We start from the raw sequence: 5,000 nt of genomic DNA, 5'->3' as shown, positions 1-5,000 counted from the left end.
CCCTTCCCGGGCCCTTGGCAGTGCGGCAGGCTGGGAGACAGGGCCCAGGGCCGTGGCACCCGACCCGGGGCCCGGCCGGGCCCCTGGACGCAGCCGGGGCTCCCAAGCCCGGAGGCGCATGGGACGCCTCCCCGGTCCCTCCGGACCCCGTCCCGGGCACCCTGCCACGCAGCAGGACCAAGGACAGAGCCCGGGGTGGGGAGGCCGCCCTCCCCGGGCCCTCAGGGGCCCTAGCCACTGCTCCTGAACCCAGCCAAGCAAGGGGAGGCTCCCCGGGCACATCGGAACCCCTTCCCGGGCCCTTGGCAGTGCGGCAGGCTGGGAGACAGGGCCCAGGGCCGTGGCACCCGACCCGGGGCCCGGCCGGGCCCCTGGACGCAGCCGGGGCTCCCAAGCCCGGAGGCGCATGGGACGCCTCCCCGGTCCCTCCGGACCCCGTCCCGGGCACCCTGCCACGCAGCAGGACCAAGGACAGAGCCCGGGGTGGGGAGGCCGCCCTCCCCGGGCCCTCAGGGGCCCTAGCCACTGCTCCTGAACCCAGCCAAGCAAGGGGAGGCTCCCCGGGCACATCGGAACCCCTTCCCGGGCCCTTGGCAGTGCGGCAGGCTGGGAGACAGGGCCCAGGGCCGTGGCACCCGACCCGGGGCCCGGCCGGGCCCCTGGACGCAGCCGGGGCTCCCAAGCCCGGAGGCGCATGGGACGCCTCCCCGGTCCCTCCGGACCCCGTCCCGGGCACCCTGCCACGCAGCAGGACCAAGGACAGAGCCCGGGGTGGGGAGGCCGCCCTCCCCGGGCCCTCAGGGGCCCTAGCCACTGCTCCTGAACCCAGCCAAGCAAGGGGAGGCTCCCCGGGCCCTTGGCAGTGCGGCAGGCTGGGAGACAGGGCCCAGGGCCGTGGCACCCGACCCGGGGCCCGGCCGGGCCCCTGGACCCAGCCTGGGCTCCCAAGCCCGGAGGCGCAGGGGAAGCCTCCCCGGGCCCTCCAGGACCCCGTCCCGGGCACCCTGCCACGCAGCAGGACCAAGGACAGCGCCCGGGATGGGGAGGCCGCCCTCCCCTGGACCTCAGGCCTTCCATGTAAGCCCGGCAATCTGGTCGCCCCATTGGAAAGCATTGCGCGCTACTATTGCAAACACATTATCTACCGGACTTGCTCTAGATGGCGCTCCAACATAAGGAATGTACCAACACCTTCCCTACTGGAATCATGACGAGCTGGAGCCGTCATTAGCACTGAAGGGGCTAGTATATCAACACTTTCCCTCCTGTTGCGCAGGTTGGAGTTTGAAAAATAGATTGTATTATGCCTTTAGTTTGTGTGTCCTCTAGATCAAGTTGATCTACTGACTTGCGATGCCAAGGCATCTCGCTGTAAAGGAATGCGATGTCACAGCATGCATTTGTGCATTTGAATAGATGGCCGCCTATAACCCCTTCGCTGCGGCGGGTTTTCAAATGGGTTTGGGCATGGAGCTGCCCGGGACCCGTGGAGCCCGTCCTGGGCACTCTGACCTGCTGTTGGCCCGGGGGAGGACTGCCCGGGACCCGTGGAGCCCGTCCTGGGCACTCTGACAAGCTGTTGGCCCGGGGAAGGGAGCCCCAGACGACCGGGACCTGTGGAGCCCGTCCTGGGCACTCCTGTAAGCCGTTGGCCCGGGGAAGGGAGCCCCGGACGTCCGGGTCCCGTGGAACTCGTCCTGGGCACTCTGACATGCCGCTGGCCCGGGGAAGGGTGCCCCGGATGCCCGGGGCCCGTGGAGCCCGTCCTGGGCACTCTGACAAGCCGTTGGCCCGGGGAAGGGAGCCCTGGACGCCCGGGACCCGTGGAGCCCGTCCTGGGCACTCTGGAATGCTTTGGCCCGGGGAAGGGAGCCCCGGACGCCCGGGGGAGGACTGCCCGGGACCCGTGGAACTGGTCCTGGGCACTTTTACATGCCGTCGGCCTGGAGGTGGGTGCCCTGGACGCCCGGGGGAGGCCTGCCCGGGACCCGTGGAGCCCTTCGCGGGTACTTTGCCAATGCCGTTGGCCTCATGGAGATGGTTGCCCCGGACGCGTCCGGGGGAGGCCTGCGCGGGACCCATGGAGCCCGTCCTGGGCATTGAGCCATGCCGTTGGCCTGGAGATGGGAGCCCCGGACGCCCGGGGGAGGCCTGCCCGGGACCCGTGGAGCCCTTCCCGGGTACTTTGCCAATGCCGTTGGCCTCATGGAGATGGTTGCCCCGGACGCGTCCGGGGGAGGCCTGCGCGGGACCCATGGAGCCCGTCCTGGGCATTGAGCCATGCCGTTGGCCTGGAGATGGGAGCCCCGGACGCCCGGGGGAGGACTGCCTGGTACCCGTGGAGCCCGTCCTGGACACTTTGACATGCCGTCGGCCTGGAGGAGGGTGCCCGGGACGCCCGTGGGAAGCCTGGTCGGGACCCGTGGAGCCCTTCCCGGGTACTTTGCCAATGCCGTTGGCCTCCTGGAGATGTGTGCCCCGAACGCCCGGGGGGAGGGCTGCCCGGGGCCCGTGGAGCCCGCCCTGGGCACTTTGACATGCCGTCGTCCTGGAGGTGGGAGCCCCGGACGCCCGGGGGAGGGCTGCCCGGGACCCATGGAGCCCTTCCTGGTTACTCTGCCATCCCGTTGGCCTCCTGGAGATGGGTGCCCCGGACGCCCGGGGGAGGTCTGTCCGGGGCCCATGGAGCCCGTCCTGGGCAGTGTGACATGCCGTCGGCCTGGAGGTGGGAGCCCCGGACGCCCGGGGGAAGGCTGCCCGGGACCCGTGGAGCCCTTCCCGGGTACTTTGCCATCCCGTTGGCCTCCTGGAGATGGGTGCCCCGGACGCCCGGGGGGAGGTCTGTCCGGGGCCCATGGAGCCCGTCCTGGGCAGTGTGACATGCCGTCGGCCTGGAGGTGGGAGCCCCGGACGCCCGGGGGAAGGCTGTCCGGGACCCGTGGAGCCCTCCCCGGGTACTTTGCCAATGCCGTTGGCCTCATGGAGATGGGTGCCCCGGACGCCCGGGGGAGGACTGCCCGGTACCCGTGGAGTCCTTTCCGGGTACTTTGCAACGCTGTTGGCCTCCTGGAGATGGGTGCCCCGGACGCCCGGGGGAGGCCTGCCCGGGACCCGTGGAGCCCCTCCCGGGTACTTTGCCAATGCCGTTGGCCTCATGGAGATGGGTGCCCCGGACGCCCGGGGGAGGACTGCCCGGTACCCGTGGAGTCCTTTCCGGGTACTTTGCAACGCTGTTGGCCTCCTGGAGATGGGTGCCCCGGACGCCCCGGGGAGGTCTGTCCGGGGCCCATGGAGCCCGTCCTGGGCAGTGTGACATGCCGTCGGCCTGGAGGTGGGAGCCCCGGACGCCCGGGGGAAGGCTGCCCGGGACCCGTGGAGCCCTTCCCGGGTACTTTGCCATCCCGTTGGCCTCCTGGAGATGGGTGCCCCGGACGCCCAGGGGCGGTCTGTCCGGGACACGTGGAGCCCGTCCTGGGCATTGAGCCATGCCGTTGGCCCGGAGAATGGAGCCCCCAGACGCCCGGGGGAGGTGTTGCCCAGGCATATCTCATCTGGTCCCCGGGCAGAGGACCACCAGCCCTGGAGAGGTGTCCGGGCGTACCCAGCCCCTAGTAATCCGGAGGGAAGTTACCCCCCTTTCTTGCAATCCGTGCACGCGAGGTGACAGAGGGGACCCAAGGCGTAAAAGAACCCGAGCTCATGGAGCCCTAGCTGGGATCCGGGAGGCGAATGGCACCTCATCGGGACTTCCATGGAAGCCCGGCCATCTGGTCGCCCCATTGGAAAGCATCGCGGGCGACCAGATGGCCCGGATCGAAAGGACTCCCAGCTCCCCATCCACCCCAAGCCTTCGCGGTAGGGTTCCTGACTGCCTGCCCACGCAAGGCAGGGCTCTTGGACCCCGGCTGGGCCTCAGGCGCAGGTTGGACCACCGGAGCTCTAGGGCCCGGACGACCTGGGGGAGGAATGCCCGGGACCCGTGGAGCCCGTCCTGGGTACTTTGACATTCCGTCGGCCTGGAGGTGGGACCCCCGGACGCCCGGGGGGAGGTCTGCCCGGGACCCATGGAGCCCGTCCTGGGTACTTTGCCTATGCCGTTGGCCTCATGGAGATGGGTGTCCCAGACGCCCGGGGGAGGGCTGTCCCAGACTCATGGAGCCCGTCCTGGGCACTTTGACATGCCGTCTGCCTGGAGGTGGGAGCCCCGGACGCCCGGGGGAGGGCTGCCCGGGACCCATGGAGCCCGACCCGGGCATGCTGCCATGCCGTCAGCCTGGATGGAGCCCCGGACGCCCGGGGTACGAGTGACCGGGACGCATGGAGCCCGTCCTGGGCACTTTTCCGTGCCTTCGGCCTGGAGCCCCCAGACACCCAGGGGAGGACCACCGTGAAAACCATGGAGCCCGACCCGGGCACTCTGCCATACCGTCAGCCTAGATGGAGCCCCGGACGCCCAGGGGACGAATGCCCGGGACGCATGGAGCCCGTCCTGGGCACTTTTCCATGCATTCGGCCTGGAGCCCCCAGACATCCAGGGGAGGACATCCCTGGAAACCATGGATCCCGACCCGGGCACTCTGCCATGCCGTCAGCCTGGATGGAGCCCCGGACGCCCGGGGGATGAATGCCCGGGACGCATGGAGCCTGTCCTGGGCACTTTTCCATGCCGTCAGCCTGGATGGAGCCCCGGACGCCCGGGGGACGACTGCCCAGGAGCCATGGAGCCCGTCCTGGGCAATTTGACATGCAGTTGGCCTGGAGGAAGGAAGCCCCGGGTGGCCTAGGGAGGTTTTGCCCAGGCATAGCCCATCTGGTCCCCATGGCAGAGAACCACCAACCTCGGAGGGGTGTCCAGGCGTACCCTTCTCCCTAGTAATCCGGAGCAAAATTACCCCCTTTTCTTGTAATCTGTGCACGCGAGGTGACAGAGGGGACCCAAGGCGCGAATGTACCCGACCTCATGGAGCCCTCGCTGGGATCCGGGCGTCAAATGGCACCTC

The sequence above is a fragment of the Lissotriton helveticus genome, chromosome 2_1, assembly GCF_964261635.1.
Source record: "Lissotriton helveticus chromosome 2_1, aLisHel1.1, whole genome shotgun sequence".
NCBI classification, from domain to species: Eukaryota; Metazoa; Chordata; class Amphibia; order Caudata; family Salamandridae; genus Lissotriton; species Lissotriton helveticus.
Note: the sequence above shows the minus strand (reverse complement) of the source record.